Here is a 12,958-nt window from a genome sequence, read left to right as displayed (position 1 = left end):
GTACAGGTAAGCGATCGTGCGACGGACCAATTGGCGTTCGTACTTGCTTGTTCGCACCATGCCAAAGTACGAAGTTATTCGGAGTTATTCCTGCGTGGCAGCCGCAGGTCCGGTAAGTTCGGGAGGGAACGGCGGCTGACCCTCTCGTAGTAGACCCGAACCCCGGGCCGTAACCATATATATATATATATATATATATATATAGTCAGGCACAGCAAGGTGCTTGGACTATGTGGGAAGGTGTGCAGGTGAGGATGTTGAAGTGGCAAGAGATTTGGAGGATGGAGCCAATATTGTTGAATTTCCTGTTGCGGGCAATGTATGATGTGCTTCCGTCACCAGTAAACTTGAGATTGCGGGGATTGTTGCAGGAGGAGAGATGTTATTTGTGTGGAGGTCTGGGAACGGTGCAGTATGAAGAGAGGAAAGTACAGTGAGCTGGAGGCAGAGTGCCGGGAGAAGGGTTGGCGAGTTTCGTGTCAGCCATTTGAGGTGGGGTGTAGAGGGTATATTGGCAATTCCTTTTCTGCATTCCTTGCTCGGCTTGGAGTGTGTGGGACATAAAGAAGGAGGATGTGTGACAAGGTGGCCCAGGTTGCCTTGAAAGGCTCATTTTGGATATGGAGGAAGTTTATGGAGGCACGTCGAACGGTGTAGGTTGAGGTTGCGGAATAGAAATGGAGTTGTGTGTGTGTGTGTGTGTGTGTGTGTGTGTGTGTTGCATGAGTGGGTGTGGTTTTGCATGTTTGCATGAGTGGTGCATGTCGGTAAGGGTAGGTGGTTGGTTGTATGTGGTTTTTTAATTTTTAATTTTTTGGTTTGTTTTTTTTGTTACTATTATTATTTCTTATTTTGTGTATGTGAGTGAGTGGGTGAGGGTGTGTTTTTGCATGAATTAATTTTTGCATGAGTGTGTTTTTGTATGTTGAGTGGTGTATGTTGTAAGGGTAGGTGGTTGGTTGGTGTTGTGTGTGGATGTGTGTGTATTGTTACTGACCGCGGATAAGATGTTGGTTTTGTCGAGCGGAGGCCCCGCGGCCCTAACAGTTACCCCGACTAACCCGATTCCCGAACGTTGGCCGGATCGCGCCACAGATATTCAATATGGAAAAGACAAAAGCGACACGGATGTGAAGAAGAAGCAGACAAAAAGGTTGGAAATACGAATATAATTTATTTGCTATTTACAGGCTCAAAAAAACCAAGGAGAAGGAAAGATAAGAAAATAATATACAGAAGATATTAGACACAGTGCAACGCTAGCTTATACAAACTTAATTAACCCAAGGACAGAACAAACAACGGAGGACTTCCGTTTCCGGTCTTGCTGGTGAGGGTTCGTTTATTTGCAGCTCTACACGCTCTCCATCGAAATCGAAGTTAAGTAATTGTTCCCATTTGTATTTTCGTTATAACTGTATTTATTTTATGGTGTATGTATGTATATTGTCCCGACGAAGATTTTCGGTGCAAATCTTTCATACCTGTATTGAAAATCGTGTTAATTCGTGTCGTGTCTTGAGGCCTTGTACAGTGAACACTGTACAACCTTGAGGCTTTGTTTTTCTCTCAGCGGTCCGTCGTTTGTGAAACCAATAACTTTCGTTCTCTGTTTTCGCAGTCTTTTCACCCCATAGCCTACTTCCTTATGTAAATCTCAACTCAAAAAAACAAAAAAAATAAGACATTACCTTCTCTGTGCTCATTCGTTTACTCATTCTTATTCGTTCGTTCGTTCTTCGACCACGTGTTTCTCCCCCATTTCCGCAGATAGATTGTCAAATTTCAACTCGTTATTTTATCGTCCATGCGTTATTGTTTGATTATAGTTAGTTTTGGTTTGAATTTCCTGTAACTCGTAATTCATTAATCGTGTTCTGCTCCTCGTGTGTGGCCTTGTAGTTGTACCCCCGTCGGTGTTTTGTTAACTTAAGCGTGTTTTGCTTGGCTCTTAGTTTTTTCCCTTCTACCCCGAACATAATACTCTGTCTAACGTTCTAAATCCCCACCCCCCCCCCCCCCAAAAACAAACAAACAAAAAAACAAAACAAAAAAAACAAACATTTATTTTCCTTTCTCCACGTGTACTGTTGTCTCATCCTGTATTTTCTGTCCAGGTGTGCTGTTCGCCCCGCCCCCATTATCTCCTTGCCATCCACCGTTTGCCCTGTTCACGTGACTCATGGTGGTCCCTCTCGGCTCTCCCCCCGTTGGTATTTGGTGCATAGAAGATTGTTCACAGTTCTGTTTAAATATTATTTAAATATGTTTAACCTTTCCCCTTCTGTGTTTATTTCAGTGGTATATTACAACACGCTGTTTTTCTTCCTATTTAAAAGGCTTTTCTCAATTTCCTCTCCAACTCACTCCACTTCAAAAAAAAGAAATTCAATATCTTATACGTCTCCCTCACTACATGGTCTAAATTCACATTCATTCCATCCCTCCTCCATCGTTCTGAATCGGATTGCTAACTTGAAAATCACAACAAACCCAATTTGTTATCAATGTTCGTCTTTCATTAATCATCCACTTTCTAAACTCCCCTCTTGCCCCTCCCATCCAAATCCCCCCCCCCTTGCACCTACACTCCTAAACTCCCCCCTTGCCCCTCCACTCCTGAACTCCCCCCTTGCCCTTCCCCTCCTAAACTCCCCCCTTGCCCCTCCCCTCCAAATCCCCCCCCTTGCACCTCCACTCCTGAACTCCCCCCTTGCCCTTCCCCTCCTAAACTCCCCCCTTGCCCCTCCCCTCCAAATCCCCCCCCTTGCCCCTACACTCCTAAACTCCCCCCTTGTCCCTCCACTTCTAAACTTCCCCCTTGCCCCTTCCCTCCAAAACTCCCCCCTTGCGCCTCCCCTCCTAAACTCCCCCCTCACTCCTCCCCTTCAAAACTCCCCCCCAACCCCTCCCATTCAATTCTCCCCCCCATACCATTCCTCTCCAATTCTCCCTCCTCCCCCCTCCTCCTCCAAGCTGCCTCCTCCCCACTTCGTCTCCCTTCTATCTCATACCTCCACCCCCCCCCCAAACCTTCTACTTTCCTCTGTCCCCCCTCAAACAACCCCTCACTGTGCCTCATCCCTTCACCATCAAACCTTTCATCCTCCTCATCCTTCCCTTTCTTGGAACTCTTCTGCAATATCTGACACACTATCAACTGCTCTCCCTACCTCCCCCTCTCATCCTTCATCTTACCCCACTCCTCCCCTCCCCTGTCCTGTACCTGATGCTCCCCCTCTCTCTTCATTAACGGTATGGACCTCAAACATCCGGGGCCTTCGCTCAAACATGACTGATCTCTCCATACAGGTTGCTTCTGACAATCCAGACTTGATCTGCTTAACAGAGACTTTCCTTCTTCAAGATGTCTCCGATTCCTTAATATCTCTTCCTGGTTACTCCCTCCTCCGGCATGATAGACCTGAGCCTCGTCCTGGTGGTGGGGTGGCTATCTTTATCAAAAACTCTCTTCCTCACTCTCCTTGCACTGCCCTCTTTCCTCCTCACCCCCAGGAGTACCTCTGGCTACGGCTCCCTCTCCGCTCCCACCTTTTGTTCATATGTGTTCTGTACCGTCCCCACAAACAGTGATGACTCCATCTACATTTCACTGTCTGACAACATGGACCAACTTCTATCCACTCATCCCAACTCTCTCTTCCTCATATGTGGTGACTTCAACTGTCATCATGCCACCTGGTTGGGTGTGGGTTCCTCTCTCACCAGTCATGGCACCTCAGCAAAGGACTTCTGTGACTCACTGGGATTGACACAATCTGTCAATTTCCCGACCCGGATCTCAGCCAATGGAGTATCTTCTCTTCTAGACTTGATTATGACAAACTTCCCTGCTAATGTCTGCTGCTCTTCTTCTGCTCCAATCGGTTCTTCTGATCATGTGCTGGTCAAAGTGGACATCTCTCTGGCCATTCTCAGAGAGCCTCCTCAGCGCCGACGAGTCTGGCATTTCACTCAGGCCGACTGGGACGGTCTTCAAGCAGCCATCAATCGTCTGGATTGGTCTCCCATCTCCACTGCCTCTGACATCAATTCTTCCTGGGAATTCTTCCAAAGCAAACTGATCTCTCTCATGCACAGATTTATCCCATCTCGCCTTCAGTTGTCTTACCCTTCCTCCCGTCCATGGTACACTGAATCTTGTGGGGAGGCAGTTGCCCTGAAACAACTTGCCTTTGCCTCTTGGAAGGCTAATCCAACTGAAGGCAATCTCAGTTCCTTCCACCAAGCTCGGAACAAGTGTGTGTCTACCCTCAGGAGTGCCAGGAAGCACTATCTCTCCTCACTCAAGAATGAACTCTCAAACCTGTCTCCTTCCTCCAAATCCTGGTGGCGTCTGGTCAAATCCGTTTCTGGTGTTTGTTCCCCCTCCATCCCCTCCCTTACCTCAAATGGCCACACAGTTGACATCGCACGTGACAAAGCCGAATGCCTCAACTCTGTGTTTGCCTCAAAATCCTTCGTCCCAAACCCATCTCTCTCTGTTCCCACCTTTCCCAGTCGAACCCAACTGCTCCTGAACTCTGTGTCCTTCTCTCCTGACAAGGTGGAGGAGTTTTTGTCAAACCTCGACTCTGATTCTGCAACTGGACCAGACGGCATCAGCCCACGGGTCCTAAAATCCTGCTCTGCCGCTCTATCTCACCCTCTCTCTGTTCTTTTCACCCTATCTTTTGCTCAACGTCATCTGCCAGCATCCTGGAAATCAGCTAACATTACCGCTTTACACAAAAAAGGTGCAAAAACAGATCCTTGCAACTACAGATCAATCAGCCTGCTCCCAATTATCAGCAAAGTCATGGAATCCATCATTGCTTCGGATATGAAATCTTTCCGCTTCTCCAATGGCTTGATCTCTGATCATCAATTTGGTTTCAGACCAGGTCACTCTACTCTGGACATGCTGCTTCTGCTGTCTCAACAATGGATGGAGGTCCTCAATGCCAAACAGGAAATCAGAGCTGTCTCCCTTGACATATCACGTGCCTTTGATACGGTCTGGCACCCAGCTCTGCTCACCAAACTCTCCTCCTATGGTATCCATGGAAATCTCCATGCATGGCTTGCGGACTTCCTCTCTGGTCGTAGTCAACGTGTGGCCCTGAATGGATTTCTCTCATCTCCCCTTCCTGTTCAGGCTGGAGTTCCCCAAGGCAGTGTGCTGGGCCCTGTGCTTTTTCTGGTCTTCATCAATGATCTCTCCGACTCTCTGGAAAATCCTCTCTATCTCTTTGCTGATGACTCCACTCTCTGCCGCTCCATTCCTCTTCCCTCAGATCGGCAGTCTGCAGCCTCCTCACTCTCTGAAGACCTGGACAAAATCACAGACTGGTCAAACAAGTGGAACATGTCTTTCAATCCTGACAAATCTCACTCTCTTACTATGTCTCTCCGAAAAGATCGACTGGACAACCCTCCCATCTACTTTCTCAACAATCCTCTCCAAGAAGTTCTGTCGCTCAAGCTTTTGGGTCTCACTATCTGCCATGATCTTTCTTGGGAAAACCACATTTCCAAGCTGGCCTCCAAAGCCAGTCGCCGACTGGGCATCCTCCGTCGTGCGAAGTCCTTCCTCGGCACACCTGAGCTCCTCACCACATACAAGGCTTTCATCCGCAGCTCAATGGAATACTGTTCTCCCCTATGGGCTGGTGCTCCTGCCTCACACCTGGCCCGGCTTCACGCTGTTGAATCCAAAGCTTTCAAAATCATTGGAATCTCCCGCGATGAAGCTACCTCTGAGGGCCTTTCACTCACTCACCGCAGGCAGGTAGGTGGTCTTTCTGTCTTCTACCGACTCCTCTCCGGCCTTGCTCCCCCAGCTCTCTCTGTGCTCTGTCCCCCAAATATTCCTACAGGTCGCACAAGATCTGCCAGCAACCCTCTGATGGTTAAACTGCCGAAATCTCGGCTTTCTGCTCACCTTCACTCTTTCATTCCTCTTTTCTCCCGCCTCTGGAACAAACTCCCACACTCCCTTCAATCCCACTCCTCCCTCCAGGTCTTTAAAACAGCTGTTCACCACCATCTCTTATCTTCCCCCATCCAAAACCTTGATCTTTTCTACCCCCACTAATTCACCCCAGATCCACCTTGTTTGAAATTCCAACTTCTTTCCTGGAAGTCCTGGCAGTGTCCATATGTTTATACCTCTCCCACCCCCCCCCCCCCTTCACATGCCTCCCCCCCAAAGCCCTCTCCCTCCCACAGATCTCTCGATGTCTCCATGTCTCTCGGTCCCTGCTCTCAAATGTTGTGTTTGTGTCCTTCCCCCTCTCTCCCCATCTTGTCTACCGCTCCCGATGTTATTTGTTTTATGTGTCTGTTTGTCTTTCTGTGTGATTAATGTTCGCTCTTTCACGAGCCTCGATCTTGTATACAAAAAACAAACAAACAAAAAAAAAACAAGGACAGACTCACGCGGGGAATGATGATAGGACTGGCGGGAGATGGATGGCTGGAGGGAGAGGAAGGTCCAAGGGTACTGCAGCACGATCGGCACGTTTGACCGCCGCCGTTCCTTCGCCACCCTGCTCCGGAACTGCCGTCAAGGCCCCACGCTGCTGTCGTTGCTGCTGTGGCTGCGGCTGCTCTGGGGACGTCGCATGCTTTGCCAGGACTCGTCTGGTCCAACCACACAACTGAACAACGTGCTTGCTTCTTGCCCAACTCTCTTGCTTGGTCCAACTTTGGCGAGCAAGGCGACGAATAGCAGGCTTTGTGCTTCCCTGGACGATCTTTCTTTAATGTTCTCTCTGGATGATCTCTCTGGATGATCTTTCTGGATGATCTTTTTGGATGATCTTTTTTTTGGACAAGAATCGCTGCTGGATGATCTTTTTAATGTTCTCTCTGGATGATCTCTCTGGATGATCTCTTTTGGACAAGAATCGCTGCTGGATGATCTCTTTTGGACAAGAATCGCTGCTGGATTATCTCTTTTTTTAGTACTTTGCGCGCGCGCTTTTTATAGCGCCTCCGGCGATCAAGCCGCCGGCCTTTTGGACACGCCCCTCGGTGTGCTCACCTCGGCCCTGGTTGGTCGCGCGACCCTCTGGCTCCGCCCTTGATGACAACGGGCGGGCACGCCCGTCTTCCCCGACCTGAGCACATGTTTAATGGTGGTTTTGGAGGGGATGTAATTGGCAATCGAGGCTTGGCAATGATGAAAGGGGGGTGTGAAAGGAATCTACTCTATTTCACTTGGTGCAATGGAGTGTCATCTTAATGGGAGACAAGGCCTTACCCTAATACACATAATAAAGATATAACTATCAACCAGGGGGAAATCTATGATTGGCTGACGTGTATGCTTTATGGACTAATTATGGGACGCCCTTTGACCTTTACACAACACTGGAGGCAGGAGGGTCCAGAATCAAGCAATATTAATAAAACACACAATAAAAAAAATACAATCCTCATATCCACAACACTGCACCCTCCTCCTCTTAGACACATCCCGGGCCTATAACTTTAACTTAGTGTGACACGTAGGTGTAGTTCCCTCTACTTTTAACCTGACCCTGAGTGCGACAGTTTTAAAACATAAATAAATATGTCCCGCTGCTCCATTGCACCCTACCTAACAGACTCACGCCCACAGCTAACCGAATTGCGGAATGGTCTTCAAACTATACACTGACGGTGGGGAGCATTATTTACAATGACTCTGCTTTTATTTACAAAACTAACCCAGGACCTGTGATTGTTCTTTCTGGGGGGAGACAGTCTGCTCTGCATCGACGCACCATGAAAGCACCCAAAACGCACCAATACACCCTCAAGCACCAACCGGTGCACAGTCATCATTGTTCATCAATAAAAATAAAAACAACAACCCCTAACCCTGCAGGTGGTCTCTTGCTCTTTGGCTCCCTCTGCTGGCTATTGCTTTCTTCCAGATGTTGTCATCTTCCTTTGCTGGCGGCCTATTTGTATAAAAATAAAATGCACCCAACGTGTCCATTTTTATTTATTTTATTTATGGCCCACAGGGCCGACTAGTGTGGTTCACCTGTGGGGCATCGGTGCCCTGTGATCAAGGTCCGCCAGCAAGATTTTGGGCCTTCATGGCCGGTTCCAGCAGAGGGGCCATGCCCCAACCCATGGGGTCCATAAGTGGTGCTCGGCCACAGACATGTGGTCCATAATGTGGTGCATAGATGCAGACAGCTGGTTCTGGGAGTTCCGGGCGCACAATGGCGGACTCACGCACGCTCCCCTCGGTGCCCAGTGGCGCACAGGTCCTCATGTGGGAAACAAAGGGGGGGAAAGACAGATGAGCGAGGGGTAAGGTCACAAGAGTACACATCAATCAAGGCAATGCAAGGCGAAGTGCGTACGGAGAGCGAAGTGAGAAAAGCTCGTCCCTACCGTACGTCACCCCCCCCCTGTCACCTACTCTACCCTTGCCCTTACCCCATATTTACAAAATCTACACATTTACAAATCCGTCGCTACCGTCACATCTTCCCCCTATACCAAATTCGTCTTCACTCCCTCTACTTCAAAATTTGCCATCACCCAATTCATCATCAATCCTCATAAGGAGGAAGAGATGGAACATCAAGCACAATGTCACACCCACGACATGATGCGTCTCACATTCCAAACATTTGCATCAAAAATAATAAAACAACCTGGCATGGTGTGGAGGTACGTCATCCCAGGTGAGTGGATGCAGATGGTGCGAGGAGACTTCAATCCTAACTATCCTCTAAATGACTTTAACACACTTTACACTACCCGGGGTCTTTCCCTGCCAATCCATTGGCAATTTATTCTCTGTGGTTTTAAGAACCAAATTCCCATTGACCAAACTGTGGTGCTTCTCAATTTGGGGTCTCACTCCCCCGATTCATCTCCCTGTGCCCTTGCACAATTTCTGGGCTGGGTCATGCAGCTCTCCTAGCAGGTCTACCCACCTGCACACCTCCACCACTGTAGTTGCCTCCGAGCTTACCTGCTCCTTTCCCTAACCTATCTACCTGGGGAAGGCCCCTCCTGGCTCTGTCACCCCACTCGGTGCCCTCTGGCACTGGGCTACCCGGGTCCGTCCTCCGGATCCTCGGGCCCCATCCACAACAACTCTACCGGCTCCCAGAGCCCACATGCGGCCTCACCTGGCCGACATCCTCACAGTGGTGGAGTGCCCAAACCAACTACACACACTAACAGGCTACACGCCCAGCCATTTCCACAACACTAATGCACCCATCCAAATACCATTCTCTCACCCGCACCACAGATGCCAATATCCAACCACAATTTACCTATACCCTCTACCTAACACTTACACTACCCTCCCCGGGTATTCGTGATGGGGGTCCTTTCTTCCCCCATTCACACCTCCGCACCATCCACTCCACTCCATAGTTTCCACCATACTCACTCCACGACCATCCATTCCAATACTCCATATATTCCACACTACCATGTATTCCACACTCCATGTATTTCACACAACCATTCTCCATACACCTGTTGTTGCACACCTGTGCAATCACACCTGGTTGCACCTGCACCCTCCTTCCTTCCTGGTTCATTTGGTCAACACAACACACATCACCATCACTCCCTCATACACTGCTCCATCCACCTGTCCAGTTGCGCACCTGTGCAATCACACCCTTTAACCATACACACGGCATCATCTAATCTACCTGTTGCCCTGCTAACTTAGTGCTCCCCGTCTTCCCTTTAAACTAAGCACATACCACATCATTATCATCCACTCTAATCTACCTGCGTCCCCACTACAGGTATCATTGTCACTACCTAATCTTAACGTTACCTAAGGTCATCTTCTCTAGATCCCTACACATTATATCCTAACCCTCCCGGGCTAGTTTTCACTGCCAAACCCCATAACTAGTGCTCCTTTGCCCCCGGTATGAGGGGTGGCAGAGTTGCCATCCCCTCACATCGGGTATCTCCCACTATAAATTTTGCTCACCAAATTCCAGCCAATCAAAAATTTGCCAATCACTACCCATCATCTGCCAATCATCACTCTGCCAATCCTTTGCCAATCATGAAATTTTGTTTCTCTAATTTCGGGGCCAAAACACTATCCTCATCATCACGTCTACTCACTAGAGCCTCTCGGTGCGCCAATTCACTTCTAAAGCTCGGCTTCGTAAAGCCGAGCAATGAATGCGGGTTGCTTGGTGCCAGCGGCTGGATACGTCAGGCACTCGGTGCAGGTAAGGAGGTTTACCCGGGCCGAGATCCCACGCACCACCTCGGCACGGAGCCATCCAATGGCCCGATCTCGACCTGCCGGAACGCCTCAACAAAAAGGGGTCGCCATGACGACCCTTCCTATCGGGCTGCCCACTCCGCCTAGTGGAGCACGGACGCGGCCGTTCAAAGCGCGACCCGGCGTGGATCGCGTACGGCGGTTCTTTCGAAACCGCCGTGGTTCGGATCCCCGCTGGTCCTCGCGGCACGCGAAGCCCGGCACGCACCGAGGGCCCGATTCGGCTAAATGTCGTTCTAACCGCTAACCCGGTTACCGTCGATGCTTCACCTGCATGCTCACACGCATACGCTACCCCTTTCATCCTCACCGAGCTCGGTGCTCCAATGCCGCCCGTACACCCCGCATACTTCGTCATTGCACTCGTTTTTTCGCTCACAGACTTGGTCACACACCTGACCACCGCACACCTTTGCACACACTCGTCGTTCGCACACCTCACCAACACACCTCTTCGCGCCCCCTTCTCGGTCACCTCCTCTGTGACAACCACAGGTGTGCTCTCACTTGCACACCCAACCACGTGCCTCACTACTAACTCAAGTGTGCATTCCCACACCCGCTCTACCATTCCAGGTGTGCATCCTTCCATTCCAGGTGTACATCCTCTCTCACCTGCCACAACCAACTGACGCTCCGTGTCACTCTTACTACTCTCACCTCCACACTCGGTCGCGCACTCACCCTTACTCTCGACAGACAGCGTACTCTGTACTCATGCACCCGTCCGTTACACACCTTTCTCACGCACACTCTCCCGTTACACCCTCCGTAACACTCACCACAGGTGTGCATTCTTCCTTACTTTTGACAGCGCACTCTTTCCTCATGCACCTGTCCGTTACACACCTTTCTCACGCATCCTCTTGCGCACACTCTCCCGTTACACCCTCCGTAACACTCACCACATGTGTACACTCTCTCGTTATATCCTCTGTAACACTCCCCACTCCGCGCTTCCATGTGCCCCCTCGCACACGCGCTACGACCAACTCACTCTCGACAGCACACTCACTCCTCGGTGCGCACTTTTTCCTCACACACCCCAGAGTCATTCTCGCACACCTCCTCTTTCGCACACCGGACCTGTCGCACACTTCACCAGCGGCCTCTCACGAACACCCGGATCCAAATCAACCCCCAAGCCGACTGAAGCTCCCCTCACATCATATACATTTCCGAATATATCGCCACTCACCTTGGCACCTCGTCTCCGCACCTCCTTCGCCACCTGCAAACTCTTTATTTGGTTAGCGAGCACATCATCACGATTTGAGCACCGACCTTGTACATATTCCATCACCTCCTCCTGTATTTCTCTCTTAGTTTCTGTCCGTCTCTTCTTAATTTCACTCACCCCCTCTTCCACCTCCTTTAACTTTTGCTTCACCTCTTTTATCTCCTGGTGCGTCTCCTCAATCTCGTCCTCTAAGGCTACCTTGACCGTCTCTATGTGCGTCCTCACCTCCCGGTCCTTCGTCTCCATTACTTCTGTCACCTCGTCCAACCTCGTTGTCAGTCCCTCACGTACCATCTGACATTGCCTCTGTGTCGCTATTAAGTCATTTTTAATGTCGTTTTGTGTCACTTTTAACCCTCCTGGTACCGCAGTGTTCCTTTGAACCTGCTCCACTAACTCCGTCTGTCCCACCGTCAGCTGTTCCACCTCCTCCATCAGGTCCTCTATGCCCCCTTGTAACTTTGCCGTCCCATTTCTCACCTCTTTTTCCATACGCTTCTCGCCTCGCTTTACCTCCTCGCGTACCCCCGAGACCTCCTCGCTTACACCTCGTCATATCTCCTCCTTCATCTCCTTCATCTCCTTCATCTCCTCCATCTCCTTAGTAGATGCCACCCTCATCTGTCCCAATTCATCCCTCTGAGCATCCAATTTACTTTCTAACCCGATTTTCACCTCCTCTATCTGGTTCCCCATCCGTTTGATTTCCCGGGCGGATTGCTCCCCTACTTCCCGCAATTTGTCGTCCATTGTGTGTTCTAACCCCCTTAACCCATTTTTCACCCCCTCTATCTGATTCTCCTGGGCTGCCATTCTATTTTCCACCCCCGTTAACCCATTTCACCCCTTCTATCCCGTTGTCTAACCCCTCAAATTTCTTGTCTAACCCCTCAAATTTCTTGTCTAACCCCTCAAATTTCTTGTCTAACCCCTCGAATTTAGCTTCTAGCCGCTCCCCCATTTCTCCCATTTTGCCCCCCATTTCGCCCCCCAATCGCTCACTATCAGCCCTCGCCTCGTCCCTCATTTCTCCAATTTGGTTTCCCAATTGCTCACTATTCTTGGCCATAAGGGCCTCCATATGGCTCCCCATACTCATCTGTACCGCTGCCTGCAGCTGCGCAATGAGGGCCTGTATGTCAATCCCTCCCACTTGTGCGGCGGGCGCGGCCGCCGTAGCCATGTGCGAGGCGCCATTTTGCGCGCCCATAACCTCGTGCGCGAGAGCGCCATCTTGCGTGCCTGAAACCTCCTCAACCACCTCCTCAACCACCTCCTCATTGCCCTCCTCCACATACATTTCCCCGAGGTCCTGGGTCGATTCTACCCCGTCTATCTCTCCCACCGACATCCCGTCGCCTTGACCAGCCATGGCGCGATTTCAAAATTCGGGTTTTTAAAAACAAAACAATTTTCAGCAGCTCGTAATTTTG

This window comes from Myxine glutinosa, chromosome 3 (assembly GCF_964187855.1).
Source record: "Myxine glutinosa chromosome 3, kmMyxGlut1.1, whole genome shotgun sequence".
In the NCBI taxonomy this organism is placed as follows: domain Eukaryota; kingdom Metazoa; phylum Chordata; class Myxini; order Myxiniformes; family Myxinidae; genus Myxine; species Myxine glutinosa.
This window is presented reverse-complemented; position numbering follows the sequence as displayed.